At 42.7% G+C, this 21,921-nt stretch overlaps 1 protein-coding gene across 7 annotated transcripts in view; it reads left to right on the top strand.

The window, feature by feature from the left end:
• Positions 1-21,921, top strand: part of LOC126519322 (12S rRNA N(4)-cytidine methyltransferase METTL15) — a 131,700-nt gene that overhangs the window by 64,688 nt on the left and 45,091 nt on the right. The gene's annotated exons all lie outside the window — the stretch shown is intronic.

The raw sequence follows: 21,921 nt of genomic DNA on the forward strand, positions 1-21,921 counted from the left end.
ATACTTCAACAACTGATGGCCCTCCCTCTGCCACAGACACTGCACTTACAAACTTTTCTAATATTATTAGTTACCCTGGAGTGCTCTCAATGCTACTTAACTTGAAAACTAAGACTTATTCTGGACCCAATAACATACCAAATGTTTTTCTCCGCCAATATGTCGAACCTCTCGCAAAGTACCTTGTCATCATATTTTATGCTTCCTTGTTGTGTTTGACTTTGCCGAAGAACTAAAGGACAGCCCATGTGGTGCCCATTTTTAAAAAAGGCGACCGACTACTTTTGAAAAACTATTGCCCGATCTCACTAACGTCAAGTTGCTGTAAACTAATTGAGCATATTATTGCAAAAGCCCTCCATGAATTTCTTAATGAGAACAAAATTCTCACCAATTCTCAACATGGTTTCTGAAAGGGATATTCTACAGTAGCACAACTAATCATGGTCATTCACACTCTTGTTTCTTCCATTGAAAATAACAACCAAATTGATTTAATTTTTCTGGATTTTAGTAAAGCCTTCGATAAGGTACCACATTCCAAACTGATATTTAAGCTAAAGAACTATGGCATACCAGAAGTACTTGTTTCTTGGATCGCTGAATACCTGAGCAATCGCGAACAGTTCGTGGATGTAGGTGGGCATCACTCGGCCTGTCTTCCAGTGACATCTGCGGTACCACAGGGAAGTGTACTGGGCCCTTTGTTGTTCCTCTTGTACGTGAATGACATTGTTGATGTTGTAAAGCCTAATGTTGAAATAAGACTATTTGCGGACGATTGTGTATTGTTTAAAGAAATTACCCACACTCGTGACCAAGATGACCTAAATGACAGCCTATTAAAATTTTCTATTGGTGCACTCAATGGGGGATGACCTTGAATGTTAAAAAAAGTTAGTTATATGCTAGGCTTCTCTGCACTTAAACAAGTTACTAACCATAAATATTTAGGTGTCACCCTTTGCAGCAACCTGTCCTGGAATGTTCACATGCAAAATGTATCTTCCTCTGCTTTCTGTAAACTGTGCTTTCTCAAATACAAGCTTAAACACGCCCCATCCTCTGGTAAACTGCTTGCTTATTACTACTTAATTCGACTGAAGCTCGAGTACACCTGTAAGCTGGGATCCCTACACTTAATGTAACATAAAGAAACTTGAACCCAAAGAACGGCTGTCAGGTTTCTTTACAACAAATTTTCTACATTCGACTCGCCATGAACTAATGAAGTCGAATAATATTCATACACGTGAATCGCGTCGAAAAAAATTACGGCTTGACTTTCTTTCTCAGTTACTTAATAACAAATTGGCGCTCGACCCAGCATTGTATGCAAGTCCGCTAGTAACGAGACCTACTTGCCAGCATCACCAAATTGCACTAACCCCCTATTTTGCACGAACCAACCTATTCAAATACTCTCTTTTCACGCACCATTAATGACTAGAATGTCTTTCCTTTATAAAACTTGTATCACGATTGTTTACTTTTTGTATCAGAATTATTGTCGTATTGTTGCAGCATTTTGTTGTATTGACATTGTTTTACTTGTGACCTAATGTATATCCACCCTGCATGGACTTCGTGTCCGCTGTATGTATTAAATAAATAAATAATAATATCTCTTTATTTGCTTCTCAAGGCCGTTATCTTAAGGAAGTCGTAATTGAATGAGATTTGCTCAAATGCTTGAAATGGAATGGACTCCTCAAGCTCACATAAGTTATTCTTTTTTTTTATATATAGCACAGTTCAAGCACAGATTAGGCAAACTTCAAGCTATACTAGATAACTTAAAAGTGTTAGCAATATTTTTGTGTCAATTATGAGTAAGTTGAGAGTACCACATAGGTTTCTCACTGCGAGTTTTGTGGCATTCTTTCCTTGCAAAAAGCAATGGCTACACACAAGAAAGAGTGTGGTAATGTGCACTGAACCAGAAATAATTGAGTAATGCAGTGGTGAAGACAGTGGGACTCGAGAGAAATGAAATTGCCGTCGCATGTTTACTCTGGAATGCAAGAAGCTCGCAGTAATATTTCTTTGTGTAATTGTCGCATACGTGGCTATCAACAATACTGCTCGGCCTTTCTGGTGAAACTGCAGCCTCGCTCTCTGTAATGAGTCCTAGTATAAGCGCTGCTGCGCATGACTGCTGTCGATTCTAATTTCGAGTGAATCTGGCTTGGCCTCATTCAATTACAGAGTGAATTATACATTGTTCCCCAACTATCCTGCACGAGGACTTAAAAAAGAGCAGTTGCGTTACTCGAACAAAACCTAGTGCATAATGTTTCCAGTACAGTTGAGTAGCCGCCAGTAATTCTTTCGTTACTGCGATTTGATTTGGTAATTGCAATTAATTATTTAACTCGAGAAGTACTGTCCTCATTTTCAAAGTGTCAGTGAGGCATTTGTAGGAACCCAAAAATGACATCTAACTGTGGTATTTTCAGTGACGTACTAATTGGGCACAATTTATTCCAACTGGCAAAAAAACCTCATGAAGTATGAAAAATGCCACGTGAGTGCACTCCCACCCGCATCATAAAGGAACGCCCTCAAATAAGCTGATTGAAAGCAACTGCATTGCTTTCCGCAAACCCGAAGAGACAGCGCATCACCTTCATAATGGTACAGAAGGAACACCAACAGCAGGTTTTGCAGCTTTGTAGCTATTCCTTCCTCTCATTTCTATGTCACACTTATTATCCATCTCCCAATTGCCGACTCATCACGTTGACAACAAAAGCCCCTTGCCACCGTAGCCAAAGCGCCGCTCTGACCATGTATGAAATGCAAAAAGCAACATAATATGTATAGAATTCACTGAGCATGTGCTGGTGGACGAGTTGGTAATGCATGATTACAACGAAGGCGCCAAATGAAACAGCGGACGAAGGAAGGAAGGCGCCTTCGTTGTAATCATGTATAGAATGTTTCAACATCCCTGCTTTGCTTACACAACATCAAAAGAATATGCGCGAAGCTATATTTCGCGCCAGAAACTTGCTTCAGACCAAAGCCAAATTAAAGTGACTATTTTATTTTTCATGAAAGTGTATAAGTGCTGCAGGTTCGTTTAAAAAAATGAAAGTGTAATAGAAAGACCGGGAAGCGACGAATGTGTAGAGAAAAGGCAGAACCCATGTGTTCAAGAAAGTAGATATATCACTTCTAAATGATCTGCATTGGCAATCAGGATGTCTGCACAAAAAAAAAAGAACAGGGACCCTTTAACAAGTTTGTTGGGTCCCAAAAATGTGTACTTTGCAATTGTGTACGTTCATTATGTTAAATAAACTTTCAAACTTTAACTTGTCAAAAAAAAGAAAACCATCAGACTCCAGTGTGCCCTTATTATGTATGAATTCGTAAGCTCCGTTGAACACCAGCTTGGACGACATGTTTGAATAGGTTTCCTTTTGCAGCTACGCAGTACTGTGTCTGTTTTATCACATCTTCAGTGGCTTTCTTGATGACCAACGCCAGAATTCTACGGCAGACATCCGTTATCCTTGCCTTGAACTAGTCTGACATCTGTCTCAATCATGTAAGCCGGATCTTTCACCTAACACCAAAGAAAGAAATCGAGTGGAGGGAAGTCGGGTGACCTAGCCGGCCAATTTACAGGTCCGTGCCTTCCAATCTGCTGCGTCGCATCCAGCCAGTTTCGCGCTTGGCTGCTGCTTTGTGAGGGGTGCCCCATCTTACTGATACCGCAGAAGTGGAAGACGTGACAGCGGGACTTCGCCGAGAAACTCATCCACCACTCCTTGAAGGATTTTGTTCATGTAACGCTGTCCAGTCAGTGTGTGATCGAAGAAGATGGGACTGATTATAGCACTGGCGTAAATTCTCAACCACACATTGAGCGACCACTGGTACTGGTGCCGATTGCACTTTACCCAGCGTAGATTGGAGTCCCTCTAGTAATGTGCACTATGCAAATTTACCCAGGTGTTTCTGCGAAAATTGGCTTCATCTGTGCATATGATGTCGCTCAAAAAGTCTGGTGACTCATCGGCTTTTGTGAGGACCCAATTCGAGAAATCTAGACGACTCTACAAGTCACTCTCATTTAAGCATTGGTGCTGGTTAAGGTGGTATGGTTGAAAGGCCGTAATTTATAATCCTCCAAGCTGATGACTTGGAAATTGGTACCTTGGCGGCCATGTCCCGCATGCTAGCATGAGGGTTTGAGGCCACAAATGCTAGAAGATCCGTGCGTAGGCTAGGACTCAAAAATAGAGTCCTCCACTGCTGTTTCTTGAAGGTGCTGGTTTGTCTCAGGTTCTCATAATTTCTGATGATGGTTGATGCGTTCGGTCTGCTGCCACACTTCCACGACTGACATATATGAGAGAAGCATTCCGGGCAAGTTGGTAATCCATTACTCAAATGATATTGCGCAACAAAAAAAATACACGGACGTGAGAGAAGACAGCACACCAAGCGCAAACTTTCAACTAAGTTTATTGTACCTCTGAATCGATTTTATATATGTGAAGCAGTGTAGACCGCGCATGCACTTACAAGAAAAACTGCCTATTCATGTAACATAGTTACGAGTCAAGTGATGCCGCCTCCAAGAAACTTAGTTCTTTTTCTGTGAGAGCCACAGAAGGGAAGCTAACACACTTATCACCCAATTTCATGATCATCTGCGCTTCAGATATTTCATGGATGAGCTGCGTGCTGCCACGGGAAACAATCGTGCATTGATCCTCAAGAGGTTTGCATCCATGATTGCGACAATGAATCGCCAAGAAACCACCGGAGCCATTTTTTACATTGTTGCTGTGTTTATGGTCGAGTCCTTTGCAGTTCCCCTGCCAAATCCTAAATTGGGTGTGTGGCCCCATCCTTGCTGTATAGAGTGCCTTCCAGCGTTGCGACTAGGGTCTCAAGGGAGATGGTTCTACTAATCGGTCCGAGGATGTGCAGTGGTGGCGGTGTAGGTACCGACGTGCCATCTGGGAAGTAAACGGGACGTACGCGGGTCGACGTCCTGATGTCCATTTCCTGCACCTTGGACTCTATTTCTGGCATTCTGTTTTCTAAACATTGAATTTTGACGTTTTGTGCGTTGAACTTCTGATCCACGACCAAGAGTCGCCGATCCACTGCAGAAAGTCGTTCAATAATCTTCTTGATCTCGAAGCAGATGGAATTAAACATTTCTCTAACTTCGGACTTGGCTTTAGCCATTAGACATTTAGGCATTTTTGGGCATGCTGCAAACGGCCTTTCTTTTGGCTGGGTTGCCCGAGTGGCTCGCCTCCGTGACAATGGGAACATCTGCGGTTTGGGGAGAGGGGTTCTCTGAGGGGTTGAACTAGGGACTAGAACAGGGTGAGGTTGATTAGCCTTTCTTAACTCTGCTATTTCGGCTCGCATTAACTCGATTATGCTGTGCATCTCGGCATTTTCTTTCCTAAGCTGAGCTATTTCAGATGAACCATGCTCTGGCACCGCGCCCCCCGTTACCTTTTCGGCAGATTTCCCTCCGCTCTGCACCCTGTTTGCCCAGATGGTGCGTTGCTTACCAGGACCGGCTGGCTGCTTGAACCGGACCCTGTTCTGTGGGCCCCGGGAGTGACCTCCCGATCTGGAGCGACCCCGGGTCCTGGACCTGAAACGGCTGCTGGACCTCGAGCGGATTCTCAAGCGGGGGGGGGGGGGGGGGGGGGGGGGGTGCATGGTCGAAGGTCTAGCCTGTTCGCTGCCGGCGCTCGTCTGTGCTGATGACGGGTCTTGATTCCTGGATTCCGCATTTCTTTCCCTTCTACTCCATTGAACGATGTGCGGAAGCTGGAATCTTTGCTTGCAAATCTTGTTCGCTGTGGCTTGCGGGCCCCCACAGAGGCTGCAAGTAGGCGAGCAGGTGTGGTTTTTGTCGGGGTTGTTGGCCCCACATTTCCTGCATAGTTTGTCCTCCGGCATTGGGCATATGTCAGCTCTGTGGCCTAGTCTACCGCAGGCATAGCAGCAGTTGTACTGCCTGAGGTTCAAAGAGCACTTGCCTAGCGCCGAGCCATAGAAAATGAAGTTGGGGACCTTGTAGCCTTCGAAAACGATGACTACCGTTTTGCTATTCTTGATTCGCTTGGCTCCCAGGGCTAAGGGATTTCTCTCGTTGAGAATGCTTCTTTCAAGGTCTGCCTGGCTCTCCGACACAGCAATCTGACGTATGACACCCTTGCACGTGGCATGCAGCGCAGCTTCGTAAGTGCTGAGTTGTACTGTTTGATTCCCAGGGGGATGCAATTCATCTTTAGATAAGCATCTGCATTATTGCAAGACATGGTGCAGAGGACGATAGTATATTGTGTTGCGTTGGGGCAGACGATGTCGTGGCTAGCTAGCTTGCTCGGACGTGAGTCCTGCCACGGTGGCGACGGCCCGACAAAGCCAAGCGGAGCCTTTCTTCTGAATATCAAGACCTCCCCCCCCCCCCCCCCCGAGCTGAGGCATTCGCGATGACTTGATGATCTTGTTCTTCTGGCTAATGGGCTTCCTGCTGCCATTGAGACGTTCGTGGTACCCCTTGCTGCTTGCCGCTTCATGGGTAGTGTCATGACGAGACGCACAGGGCGTTTTTTTTGACAGCGGCGGAGTGCCAGCCGTGCTCCGCACCAAATTCTTCCGGAGGAAGATCATCTCCTTCCATTACAACAACCATTCTCTCTGTCATGACGAGGCGAGACTAACCCTGCCCAGCGAACGCTGGTTAGGCCTCGCCGTCAGACTGAGAGGAGCGCGGCGTCACCGAAGAGAAGCAGCTTGAAAAACCGACAAAAAGGCCACCCACCGTTGAAAAGTTGGTATCCGTGGGTTGCATCCGTTGGTGCAGAAATCATTGAGATTGAGAAGAATTTCTCACCGAAAATATCAAAGAAAGCAGGAGCCCATGGGCGCACGACCTTACTACTCGGTGGCTTCTTCTTCTCTCGACTGATGAAACAAGGATTTTCATTTTAGCTTATAATCGGGGAATGAATGCAATGGCATATATGTCATGTTTGTGCCTTGAATTTGCCGACTGCCGACTGCATTGGCAAAATGCAAAAACACCCGTGCAGCGTGCAGGTGATCAAAATTAAACCGGAGTCTCCCACTATGGCATGCCTCATAATCGTATCGTGTTTTTGGCATGTAAAACCCAAGAATTTAATTTACAAACTGTCCCGAGGTTTGACGTTCGATAACCCCAGAATTTAATTTATGAAGTCTTCCGAGGTCTGATGTCCGATTCCGTTAACGAAAGCCATATCATTGTATGTCATTGCATTAGCGCACAAGCAGACTTTCACGAAGTTCTTGCGAGCTTCCCATATTAACATCGCGCAAATGCCTGATAAGGTAGCTCATTATTAACCTTGTGCAACACACAAGTAGCCAATATTCGTATGGAATATAGCTTTTGACCAGAGGATCCATCATTCATCACACAAGAAGTCGGCGTATCATCGTGGCAAAGGCTGCACGAGTACAAGACGAATTAACATCTCAGTTGCGAGAACACGTGATTTGCCTGCTGACAAAGTGATGACATCAGACGCTCGGAGGGAAGCGTTCGAGAAAAATTATAACCAGATGAGCGATAGGAGAGTTTCAGCACAATTTCAGCACGTGGTACGCAGATGTGCTCACTCTGTAAAGGTCGTTGACGTTCCCTTCGGCGGTCCAGGTTCTGCGCGTTGCTCTGCATCCTTTCTTGTGCTCTCTTCCACCCACCAGGAACGCAAACTACCTCTGAAACAATGGTCAGTTGAAACTGCGTCAACGACCATGGCTAGTCTGATGCACGGAGCATCTTTCATTACAGCGGATGAACCCCCTGGAGGAAGAGGAGATGGTGCGGAAATATCTAAAAAAAAAAAAAAAAGAAACAAGGAAAGAAAAAGGACAGTGGATAGGGTACCTGGATAATGAGGACTCTCAATGAATTTGAGCGAGAACTTGCGAGTATTAACGTGTCCTTTCATACAGACGTACCGGCTCATGTCGAAGCTGAAAAAGGTGAGCACAAGTTTTTATTGCCCTCGATTTTGTTGTTTTGTGCAGATGATGCATACGAATACAATTGAATACAAGCAACTCGATCACCCGTAATTAAAGTATTTTATTGTAAAGATCGCTCTCTACTTCATCTTTTCGGGGTACTAAAATTTATTTTCCATTTCTTGACATTTGAGTTCAACTGGGCTTAAAGGAAATTTTTGCTCACACTGTTCATAAAAATTTACTTCGTAACTCCACAGAGAAAAATAAATTTACCAGGTATACCGGCCCTTTGTGGATCGAGTTCATTTAATTACGCTAGGTGCGAGTTCATTTGTATTCAATCACAAACATTTGCATTCTTTTCTTTGCAACGCCTAAAGTGACACAATATTCCAAAAGTAGTAATCGTGTTCAAAGTGCGACAGGTATGCGAAAAAAAGAAATTACACGAGTCATGTGCAGCATGAGCACGTGCGTCTCCTTGGCGGCCATCGTCTCGTCAATGGCCTGTGAGCTGTGTCGTGCAGTGTGGGGGACTACGGAGGGATGATGTTAAGGCTGTTAAAATGTTTTAAATTACTTGTGTCAACACCTAGACTATAATGCAGGCAATCTCACAGTGAAATGTGCTATGCTTACTTTGACTACTTCATTGTCGGGAATACAGATCACTTCGTGTCACTATGTTTAATTCTTTTTCTTTCGCACACCCGTTGCATTTCGAACGTCAGTGCTGCTTTTATATGATTATGCAACTTTAAGTGTGTCAAACAGAATATTCTAAATGCAACTTCCTGCACCAAGAGTAAATCAGTCCGACCTGCCGTAACGCAGATTTATTACCCACCCTTACACCATAAAGCCAGCTTTGTGATAATGAATGCTGCATTAATTAATTCATGACACATCTTTCGCAGTGGCGACAGCTCAGGGCTGGTTGAATTCTTTTCTACAGAGTAAAATAATTTCCAGAGTGGGGCCTAAAAAAAAAGACAGTTCACTGGCTGCGGAAAACACTGCATAAAAAATTAACTTTTGAAATTAAATAAATGTGAAATTGTTGAGCTAAGCATTTCAGTCACTTGACATGACAATATAAAATTTTTCTGATGTCTGATACAGCTAATTTCACACCTAAATTCTGTGTCATCTTTCTTTTTAGCATTACTCCTGTTTAGTGACTAGCAGAAAGGATGCAACATTCCAATTGAGCTTAGCTGCCCCTTTTGGATGGTCATTAAACGCACGAAAGGGGGCCTGTTTGAAAGAGAGCGGCATAGTGTCCACAGCACAGTGACCACTGTAAGTGCTCATTTTATGTATACGAACAAAATGTTCCATGGTTTACAGCAGCTTTGTGGTATTGATTGGTTTGTGCAAGTAATTTAGCACATAGGAGTTTGTATTTGGGTAGTAGCTGCAACATGCAAATGAAGGTTAAGTACATAATTCAAACAAAAGTATATTTAAGTTATGACACACTGCAGGCTATTCTCATTTGTCTTAGCGGTATGTTTTATTTGGTTAGCTTTGAAGGCCTAGCAAAACTTTTGGTAGTGGCACCCTTCCTGTCTATTTCATCTGTGTATGTCTTAATTTGTAGCCCTTGTCAAATAGCTCATTTGTCTTTTCAACTTGCAGACAAGCACCTACGTTGACTGGGACGCAGCTACCTTTGCCAGAAAGAAAGTGAAACTCCAAGGAACAAAAAAAAAAGTTGCATAGCCAGAATGCACATTAAAATCATAGAAATGTTCCCAAACTTCAAGGTAAGTGCCGAACATGTAAAGTTTTACATAAAACCAACATAACACACCGTATTTGGCTTTTGTAGTGAGTACCAACAGATTACACAGTCTGCAGTTTTAGATGTTATAAGAAAAATTCCATACATCTGAAAATGTCAGTAGCCGAAGCAGCTTCAACATGTTTCTGCATACCCAGCCAAATATAGCACAAAAATGCTAACAAAATTGAATAACTTATAAGCAGCAAATTCATGATGTTGCGCTGAGAATAGATAATTAATTTAAACCTTCCTATGTCACTAAGAACATTTACAAGCAAACATCAAAATATAAGTAAGCTTGGCAGCACCGCGATGAAAGAACTGAGCAACTCAGTTTTGTTCTTCACACAAGCGGTGTTGCTGTGGTGTCTGGTTAAAGCGCAAGCCGAGGATGAATTTAGACTTCTTCCTAAAGATCAAGTTCTTCAGTGGGACCGCTTCCGTGTATTCTGCTGGAACGCCCTACTTCACCCTACCATCTGCTGGCCGCCTGGTTAGCTCAGGTGGTAGAGCGGCCGCCCCAGCTGCCCCGTCCTGGTCCAGGTTTGAGTCCCGTACCAGTACGAATTTTTCGTCAACTGCGAGGCTTTTCTTTCGAGGAACCCATATGGGTTTCCTTTGTAGCAGTTGCTACAAATGGGTGGATGTCTGATTTTCTCTTTAATTACTTCTCTCCACCTTGTGGGTTTCCGCTGAACTATTACGTCAAATACGGCAATACTTGACGAGTTGGACATTTCTTTTGAACGGTTTAAGGAGCTTTGTCTCCAACAAAATATGGATATAAACAAAGTTTGGCTAATGCTTAAAGCCCTTGTACACAAATGCTTAACTAGTTTGTGCCCTCGAGGGTAAAAAAGAAACGAGCATAACCCCTGGATATCACGCGAAATTATCCATTTGAAAAGGAAGATACAATGATCCAAAGCAAGGTACAAACGTGTGCACAATCTAGATCATTTAGAACAGATTATATCGCTCAAAAAAGAGTTGAAGGCTAAAATAAGAGTCCAAACAGAAGTATTTTAGTGTTACAATGCCAAAGTTCCTGAAAGACTCACCCCAGAAGTTCTGGAGGCACTCTTCAAAAGATAAAAAGGCAATCTCTGAGTTGAGTACGACCCAAGGCTCTATTACTAATGAAGAAGATATTGCAAATGAGCTTAACAGTTTCTTCTCCAGTGTCTGTACTACAGACACTGGCGAAGTAGACGACTTTTGCGTTTCTCGTTGCTTCCTTCCTCTAGGCGAACTCCAGCTTTCTGAACATTTAAACTATTGCTCAATCTAAAACAATGTTGATCGTCTGGACCTGATGAAATTCCTAACGCATTTTTAATGAGGTATGCAGTGTGGATGGCCAAATACCTCTTAGTTATCTTTCAAAAATCACTGTCGTCGGGGGCTCTACCTGACGATTGGAAATTAAGTAAAATAATCCCAATACCAAAAGGCAGAGATCTTAAATGTGTTTCCAACTACAGGCCTATTGCACTAACGTCAATGCCATGCAAGATTCTTGAACATGTCTCCAAACACATCAGAGAATTTCTGGCGAGCAAACATTTCTTCAGTGAGTCTCAGCATGGTTTTCATAGTGGCCTCTCGACAGTGACACAACTTGTGGAAACAGTGCATTTTATCTGAAGAGGCCAAGTAGATGTAATTTATCTAGACTTTAGAAAGGCATTCGATACAGTTAGTCACACGAAACTATTATTAAAGTTAAGAGTTGTGTTAGGTAACCACAAAGTTGTCGAATGGATCGAAGCTTTTCTAATAAATTGCCGACAGTTCGTTAGTGTTAAAGAAAGCCAGTCCACAATATGTGACGTTGTCTCCGGAGTGTCGCAGGGCTCTGTGTTGGGACTCCTGCTCTTCCTAATATATATCAATGACCTGATAGCAGACCCATCGATTCAAGTCAAACTATTTGCAGATGATTGCATTATTTTCACTGAAGTAACCTCCTCAGCTGACCAACTTAAACTTAATTTTTACTTAGATCAAATACATGAATGGTGCACGAAATGGCAAATGTCGCTGAACTTGGAAAAAACTGTATGCATGACAATATTGCACAAACACGCCCCTTTACACTTCAACTACTCCCTATCGGGTACCCTGCTTACTCGAGTGACCGAATACAAGTACTTGGGCGTAACTTTGACTGCAAATATGAGTTGGACAACCCACATTGACAATATAGTAGGCAAGGCAAATAAAAAATTAGGATTTATTTGACAGACTTTCAAACAAGCACCCACAGGACCCAAGCTTACCGTACGCAAAATGCTAGTTCGTCCTATAATGGAATATGCGTGCGAAGTCTGGGATCCGTACGACCAAAAGAACGCACTAAAATTAGAAGGCGTGCTACGGCGTGCCTTGCACATTTTTTCCAAATATCAAAGACAAGACTCGGTGTCACTGCTTTATGAAAAGGCAAACCTTCCTTTACCTAAAATGCGAAGGAAACAGAAAAGGCTCAGCCTTTTTTACAGCATTACGAATCACATGGTGCTGGTAAACAAGGAACGCTACATAACCGAGACAATGTGGCGAGTAGTAAGGAATAAACATTCAAAGCACGTGAAAGAGGGTAGATCTTCTATGGATTGTTTTAAATATTCTTTCTTTTTGCAAACTGTGAGAGTATGGAATGAACTGCCGGAGAGAGTGGTACGCGCGACAGACTGTGAGCAGTTTCAGACCCACCTACAACAATACTCTTCTCAGTGGCACGTGATTTCAGTTTTTGTTACCTTATAGCGCTGTACTAAGTGCCACAAGCTGATGCACTAAGTGTCATTAATTGTTCTTAATATTGCTTGTGTATACCTGATCATATGCACTGCTGTGTGTTTAGTGTTTATTGTTGTATAGCAAGTAAATACGTTATTGTACTCATTCCTATCTTGGCCCTGTAAAGGGCTGATAGTATGTTCAAATAAAAAATAAAAAAGCGCAAATCAAGGGGGTATAGAGCAAAGCCTAACTGCCAACACATGCATGAAGAATATCCAATCAGAGAAAAGTGATACTAGCATCCCTTGTTAACCTCTCAGAAAGTCAGAATGGTGTGTCCAGCTGTAAATAGTGGACAGTCACTCACTGCAGAGCGACAACACTAACCATCTCGCTTTTGCTCATCAAAATGGTAATCTAGCGCATATGTACCACATAGCCATCTGGTCTGTGATAAGCATTCTGCAAATAAAATAATAAAAAGTAGGATTAACCTTTTAGAATACACAATACATCACAGCTTGGTTTGCATTAGTGTTGTTAAGCACAGCCATTGTAATACGTTAGTGCAACCATCTAAATGTTGTCACTAATGCAACTGCCATTAAATGGTTGTTTTTAAAATAACTTTTGTTTGTACTGCAGGTGGAGCTTCCAGCTGATTGTTCAACACACAAAAAGAAGGAGGCTTCAAAGGCTGCTCTTTAGAAGACTGGACAGTGCACTTTCAACAGATAATGAGTGCGCTGCTGCTGTGGCCCGAGGATATACATTAGATTATGTGCAAAAGATGGCCACACTGGACACGATTTTGGCATAGCATTGAGCTATGCACAGCCAATGAACACGGATGTATCTGCAAAGATAAACCTACTCGTCCAGCAGCGCATCACATCAGTCAGCAAGGTTCAAAAATGGATTCGTTTTTATGATGATGTTTTTTCTGCCGACAAACCAAAACCACAAGTTAATTGTAGTATCATAAGAAGCAAACAAACACTGACATCAAGGACAACATAGGAGAAATTACTTGTGCATAATAAATGAAATAAAGAAACGGTAAATTAATGAAAATGAAAGTGGATGAAAGATGAAATAACAACTTGCCGCAGGTGGGGAACGATCCCGCAACCTTCGCATTTCATAGCACTGGGACATTGTCATCCTTTTTATTTTATTATTCAATTCTGACTGAAACATAACAAAATCTAAACCTTCATTATCAACTGTATTGAATGCTTATATTAATATCTCAAGTCTACTATCATGCTACTAAGTTTCTAGGTTGTCTCTCATGCTGCTCCTGGATTCGCAGGCATTGTTTACCCATAGTGTTTTACCAATTATTGTCAGCTTGCCTGAGTACCACCAAATGAAAGAAGTCCGGGTGCTATCCATTGTGTTCTAGTACGTAAAGTAGACTGCTTCAAAGGCAATTTTTAGTACAGTAACTGTCACCACTGCTGCATGTGAATATTCATCAGATGCAAAATGAAAGCTTCTGAACAATGCTGTGAAAGAAACACTTTTTCATTCATTGCATAGTACTGCATTATCAGAAGAGTGTAAACACTGTTTTTTTTTGTTTTTTTTTTTGCCAATGAGGTAGCTTCTACTGAGCTTTCTTTTTTTCAGTTCAAAAATGTATCAATTCTCAACATACTACTGACAGCTTTACTTGATTTAATATTTGTTGTTATTATACAAAAAAAAACTGACATGCAAAATGTACATAACAATATTGCTAAATATGAGATGCACATAGCAATAACAATGCAACTCCTGATTATGAGGATTAAAATAGCCACGTTAGAACCAGTTATAGCAAATCAGCTAGGATTGAGCTAAATATAAGACCAAGAGTTCGTCTATGTGCATAGTTAGCTTAGCTGTAATTCGCACACAGGTGTGAAGGAGATGCGTAGAACTGAAACTACTAACAGGAGCAAAATAAAACATTTCACACTAAGATACTGTCAAAGCCTCGGCCACATTTGGAATTTGACAGTTCCTTCATGAGTGCTTCAGGGGGAGGCACGTCTGCCAAGTTAAGATGGATAGCTGAGCGTGTTGGTTGAGCATTGTCACATGTGAAAGGCACAAAAATGACGACGGACGAAGAGAGAAACACACACACAGGGCACCACTTCCAGCAATGTTTAATCAGGAAAAAAAAAAAACACCACAATGTTATACAAGGAGTGCTATCACAGTTTATCTGTGTGCATTCACATTCAAGTAAAGCAGCTCTTTTTATGATACTGCGATTAATGCAACACAATCGTTGAGGCGGATGCTAGGTGTGTGTGTTGCATCACTCATCACAAAAAGAGTCGCTTTGCCTGAACGTGAATGTGCGCAGATTAACTGTGATAGCGCTGCCTGTATAAAATAGTGGTGTTTTTTCCTAATTAAACATTGTTGGAAGTAGTGCTCTTTGTGTATGTGTTTCTCTCTTTGTCCATCGTCGTTTTCGCACCTTTCACATCCGGTCTGTCAAATGCTATATCGATGCTAACCTATCACACTACGATTTGTTCCACAAAACAGAAACAAACAGTCAATGGATCACTGACGAGAAGGGTTGTTAACTCCCTTCATGAGAAGTTGGCTTTCAAGGTTAGGCATTCTGAAATGCATGTTGTCGCGTCGTGATTTCTTGCCCACTGTAATTAAACCCCCCACCACAGACAGGAATTCAGGGTGTGCTAGTGCAGACAACCAATGCTATAGGCAGAGTTAGGCTATGACATTTGCTCAGCAAAATTCGGGGCAGTTCAAAACACCTTGTGTGTAAAGTAGGTGCAATTCAAAGCTGTCAATTTCACATATTCAGTTGAATTTGCTACTGTAATTACATGTGTTGTGGCATTACAAAAGCTTTTCTTGCTTTTAGACAGCTCATTTTAGCATTCATCACTCTCCTGTGTGCTTACCTTTTATTTGTGTAAAGCACTGCATCTTCTTGCAATTGTACTACTATGTTTTCTGTTCACTCTATTCTTGTTTATTCCTTCGATGCCTTTTTGAACTGTATAAAAAAGTGAAGTTTTCTAAGTGATGTTGTAGCACACAGTGTCATGCTTACAAGGACTGTTCAATAAGAAACCAAACTTTCTAAATGTCAGGCCAGCTTTATGAGAATAACAAGAACATTTTGTGGCACGTTTTGCTACAAAGGAAATTTAACGATGCTCTGTGAAAATGGTGCACTTGCGAATATGAAGGCAACTTTGTGGACAGAAAAGGGCACCGGGTCTTAAACAACTGCATGGTGTTTCCAAAGCTGGGCAAAGGTTATGTCAAAAGAGTTTGTGTTACAATTTCTGCAGATAAACGAGAAGAAAGGGCGTTGACCAAGGGGCCCAATTTTTATTAGTCATATCATAAGAAGCCAACAAACACTGACACCAAAGACAACATAGGGGAAATTACTTGTGCTCAATAAAGGAAATAAAGGAACGATAAATTAATGGAAATGAAAGTGGACGAAAAAACAACTTGCCGCAGGTGGGGAACGATCCCACAACCTTCGCATTTTGCATGTGATGCTCTACCAATTGAGCTACGCGCAGCGCCGTTTCCCCATCCACTTTTTTGGGTATTTATGTATCCTAGTAGGACCGTGGGAGTGTTAGCCAGCACCACCACTCGCAGACCTTGGTGGCAGATGTGGAACATCCTTTCTGCCGCAGGCGTCACATGTACGTGATCTTTTTTGAGTGAAGGCAACCGGTCAATAAACCCACACGTGCTACCTGAAGGCATCAATGTTGCCGGATTGGAGACCCCGTTATGTAATAAATGAGGAGAAAGGGGGTTAACCGAGGGGCCCCGATTTTTATTAGTCATATCATAAGAAGCCAACAAACATGACACCAAGGACAACATGGGGGAAATTACTTGTGCTTGATAAAGGAAAAAAAATAAACAATAAATATAATGGAAATGAAAGTGGACGAAAAAACAACTTCATGATATATTAAAGAAAAAATATGTGTGAGTTTGAGTACGCCTTGGTTGCTGTTAGGACAGAAAGACTATAAGCAACTTATAAATGTCAGTTTAAAAGAAGGAAGCACTTACAACTAGCAGTAGGAGAAATGTACCCCATACAAAAAAATCACAATAAGAATTCCTACAGGGGAGAAGCTATGGAGAAGCTGTGAATTGCTAGTAGAGAAAACAACTTCATAGGGAACATTTCAAGAGTATAATATAGGAACATGTCCACAAGAAAAATTGGTTTTTTAAGAACAACTATTGTAAATCAATTTATGTTGCAGTCTTTTATGTCTTCCTGTGTAAATAATTCATACTGTACTGCATGCTTGATCCAAGTAAACATTTCTTATGTTTCTTGTACAGTCTGGAAAAAAATTAACTGAGAAGAGACCTTGGAAAAACTACCATGTTTCAAAATAAGCTCTTCAATTTTTCATTCTCTTAGTCACTGAAAACAATTCTGCTTCCACAAAGCAAATCACTTTCTGAAATGTATCATTAAAATTGATTATACACAACATACATTCTCTTGATAGCCATCATTCTCAATGCTCTGCAATTATGCTGTCCTTTACCAAACCAATTCATGCAAAATTTTCCTATTTTTGTCACTACACCTGATTCTCTATCTGTGTACTTTTGTCATCTTCCTTCTCTGAATGCCCAATCTGCACATCATATGCACCCTTTGTTACAATATTTTATTTAACTTCAGTTGGAACGTCATAAACTTAAAGCTGTTCTCTAATGCTTCCTGCTCTGCTTTCGCTTGAATTTTCACTGCTTAGTGAGGTCCTGAAGTACCCACGTGCATATGCGTACACATATATACAGACATATTTACAGCATTAGACAAAGTTTTAATGGCATTCTCATGTGGAGTGTATGTGATGGCCAGCCTTCACTTTTCTTACTGGAATGTATTCCAGGGGAAGAATATATAATCCAAGTCTCGAGTTATGTAGCCAGTAACCTGTAGTTCATATCTACATGTAACATCAACATACTGCCTACTTGTGGTAGACAAAGTTTGCAGCACGTTGTTATCAAGCTGTACAAAAGATAAAGCTCGGCCTCCGTGCACTCTAAATGCAGTGACGGCAAGTGAAGCATTGCAAAAACGCAGACATTGCGTCTGAAGTTTAACTGTGGTGGGCTTCGGGTTAATTCTGAACACTTCGGTTTCTTCAATGCATACCCAACGCAAGGTACACGAGCGTTTTTGCATCTGGAGTAGAACCCGAGACTTCATACTCAGCATCCGCTGGCTGTGCAGGATTCATTAGTGTACTGGTGGTGTGAAACACACTGTTTGAAATGAACAGCACAGAAACATTATCCTTTCATCAACATGATTGACAGCGCGAATGACAAAACACCATAATGTATACCTGGACGCGAGGCACCATGTCCCGACGACGCGTTCACTAGTGACATGAGCAGGCTTTGCATCTGTGCCACCGCTGTAATGATGGTGGCACTGATGCCAATGGTGAGGTCTGTCTGCACACTACGAACATTTGCATCCACTGTTTAGGCCCACAATTGCACGAAAGGAATCTATCGTGGCAATACGAAAACCCAGGCTACGCACAGTAAACACAGCGTAGTCCATAACGGCCTGACGAAGCCTGCAGGGAGGGGGGGGGGGGTATTCTTAAGAGTCCACCTAGTGGACTTTACTTGAAAGAGGGGGCATCAGCGAAACGCAAATGATGCACGCACAAGGAGAAGGCATTACACACGGACGAATGCTGGACTTTCAACGGTACTTTATCGAAATTCACATTGCCGCACATAAGCTGCAACACATGCTCATCTTCAACTCCTCTCATGACGTGCATCAATGTCAGTTTGCGAGTGCCTTAGTGTTTTCTCTGATTGAAAACTGCTGAAATAGCGTTTATAGCTTTTCTGTGATTAAAAACTGCTGAGATAGTTCATATTTAAAACAGCGCCAAAAAAACACGAACAAGGGAGGACACAGGACGAGTGCTGTGTTAAGAAGGTGTTTCGCTACGTTGACGATTTTCTAGTGATCCTTTCTGCCCACCCTAATGAAGCCACAACCCTGGTCGACCAAGTGTTTGAAAAATTCAGGAGCATCTATAGAGGTTTGATGTTCACAAGAGAATTGCCGGAAAAAGGCCAAATCCGCTTCCTAGACCTTGCACTACACCTCCAGGAAGGGCACACGTGTTGGATGTATGCCCCGTGTTCCAAAAAAACCTCCCCTACACATCCAACCATTCTAAAGTGGTGAAGCACTCCATCGCCCTAGGGGCCCTTAGAAATGTGGTCGTTCGCTCTTGCCACCACTCGATGTCCAGCAGCCTCTCCAATCAAGTCCAGCGGCTTAAGGCGAGTGGCTATCTTGAACAACTGCTGTTATCCTTGGCAGAAGCTTTATTGCAAGAGGTTCGTTCCCCCAAGAAACAGCGCGAAGCGGGTGATGACTTAGCTGAGACTGTTGCGATCCCGTATATACATGGTGTGTCCCATCGCTTCAAGAAAGCCGCAGGCCGGGCCGGTGTAAAGGTCGTGTTCACTGCGCCTAACAAGTTGGGAAGGATGTGTAAAAAAGTCAACCAAAGCCGGAGAACACCTGGACTGTGCAATAAGCAACATGTCGCCAAGCGTGTAGATTGCAGTACCAATGTAGTGTATTCCATTCCCATCTCTTGCGGCTGCACTTACATAGGGCAAACAAGACGTTGTATCAGTGAATGTTTGCATGAGCATGCGCACTGTGTCGAGATTAAGACTGGCAGTAATCTCGGTGTTCATTGTGCAAATTGTGGCTGTTCATCACCCCTTGAAGACACACATGTGTTGAAGAGGTACAGCAATAAGATGGCCAGAGAAATCTTTGAGGCGTTTTCAATGTGTTAGAAGCCGCCTGTGTTAGTTCCCCTTCCATAGCACTTTGTGATAAAGAACTTAAGTTCCTTAGAAGTTAATCAGTTTGGCCTGTGTCCACCATGTTATGGTTACTTTTATATTGTTCAATGTTATTGACGCATGCGCAGCAGGAGCTAGTTGACCGACGATGACTTGCCTTCCCCTTCTTCTTTCACTCTCTTTATGCCCGTTGCGAATTGTATATATTTGCGCAGGCTCCAATAAAGGTGTTGTTGGCAGTACAGCGTTCGTCCTGTATCCTCTCTTGTCAGTGTTTTTTGGCGTTGTTTTAAATATGAATGATCCATACCAACTAGCTCGCACCCAAAGCCTTCTGAGCTGAGATAGTGTTTGTAGCTATAAATGCTCTTTTGGCAGTTTTTAATCAGAGAAAAGACATTTCATTTACTAATTTTTGATGTAGTAATTCTGCGGAAACCACAAGGTGGAGAGAAATAAATAATAAAGGGAAAATCAGACATCCACCGGTTCGTAGCAATTACTACAGAGGAAACCTATATGGGTTCCTCAAAAGAAAAGCCTCCGAGTTGAAGAAAAGTTCGTCCTGGTCTGGGACTCGAACCCGGGACCACCGCCTTTCCGGGGCAGCCGCTCTACCATCTGACCTAACCAGGGCTATCAGATGGCAGGGCAAAGTCGAATTTGTCGGCAACACAAAACAAAGGCAAGTGTTTGACGTAGTAGTTCTGTGGAAACCCGCAAGGTGGAGAGAACCCGTATGGGTTTCCTTTGTAACAATTGCTACAATGGGTGGATGTCTGATTTTCCCTTCATTAATTACTTCTCTCCACCTTGTGGGTTTCCACAGAAGTACTACGTCAAACACTTGCCTTTGCTTTGTGTTGTCGACAGATTCGACTTCGCCCTGCCATCTGCTAGCCGCCTGGTTAGCTCAGATGGTAAAGCGGCTGCCCCGGAAAGGCAGTGGTCCCGGGTTCAAGTCCTGGACCAGGACGAATTTTTTGTCTACTCGAGGCTTTTCTTTCGAGGAACCCATATGGGGTTTCCTTTCTAGCAATTGCTACGAATGGGTGGATGTCTGATTTTCCCTTTATTAGTTACTAAGGTCAGAGCAAAATAACAATTGTGTAAAAAGATGTATCTCGAAAGTGTGATGAGCAGCATCAAAAAAATCAAGAAGGATTGTCTGGAAGCATTTTTTAGTGCTAAGACTTGTAAAGAAGGTGTACTATCCAGGGTGATAGTTTCTGAAAGGGACACATGGCAGAAACCTGTTGCCTTGTACCTGCAAGGAAAACTCAACTTGCTTGACATCTGTGACCCTTTCCTGACAAAGTTCTCAGGAGGTTTTAAATTTTGTAAGCGTTCATGAACATCAAGATTTAAAGGCTTTCTCAGCAGATGTTAAAAATCTTTATTATTCTCTGCCGCAATCAGAATTAGTAACCTGTATTGACAGTTGCATCGATGAGTATGGTGCCGTTAGGTTTAGTACAGAAGCGGGTACATCCACCAATAATTTGTTAGAATCGATAAGATTTTATTTCTCGACACCTTCTGCCAGACACCTTGGCACTTATGACAGAGTTCGGTCTCTTATCTTCTGGCCAGGCCTTCACCGCTCTGTGTGATGTTACATTGCGGCTTGCAATCCCTCCAAGTGTTAAAAGAGGCCATGTGCGCAACCTGCTGGCCACCTTCATCCAATCGACGTGTCAGCATAGACCTTCGTAACCCCTTCCTCACATCTATAAAAGAGAATGAATGGATAGCCGTTGCCACAGACTAAGCGACGCGGTTTGCCATTACACATGCCTTGCCCACCAGCTGTGCTACGGATGTAGCAGACTTTTTACTTCAAGACATGATTCTTCACAATGGCATGCCAAGGCAGCTGCTGACAGAGTGTGGCCGCTACTTCCTGTCCCAAGTTGTGGGAGACATACTTTGTTCATGCTCCACCGAACACAAGCTCACAACTGCATATCACCCACAAATGAACAGACTGACTGAACGACTGAATCGCACCCTTACACACATGTTGTCCATGTACGTCTTAACAGATCGCGATTGCGACAGCACTTTGCTCTTCATGACATTTGCATACTATTCGTCACGGCATGATAACACCAGTTTCTCGCCTTTCAACCTCTTGTTTGGTCACCATCCCACTCTGCCTTTGGACACCTTGCTACCGCCAATGTTGCATCATACCACAAAATACGCCCATGACGCCATTGGTCGGGCTCTTACAGCTCGCCAGATTGCCTGTGATCGACTTACAGTGGCTCCTTACGAGGCTTGCTATGCTTTAAAAACAAAAAACAAAAAGAGAACTCGAGACTCGCTACGACAGTTGCCACTGAAACCTTCAGTTCTCTCCCGGAAATCTCGTTCTGTGCGGACTCCCAAGTTGCGATGTCAGCCTGTCCGAAAAAGTTCTGTCATGCTATACCGTGCCCTACCAGGTATTGTGACGATTA

This window comes from Dermacentor andersoni, chromosome 10, assembly GCF_023375885.2.
Source record: "Dermacentor andersoni chromosome 10, qqDerAnde1_hic_scaffold, whole genome shotgun sequence".
NCBI lineage: Eukaryota > Metazoa > Arthropoda > Arachnida > Ixodida > Ixodidae > Dermacentor > Dermacentor andersoni.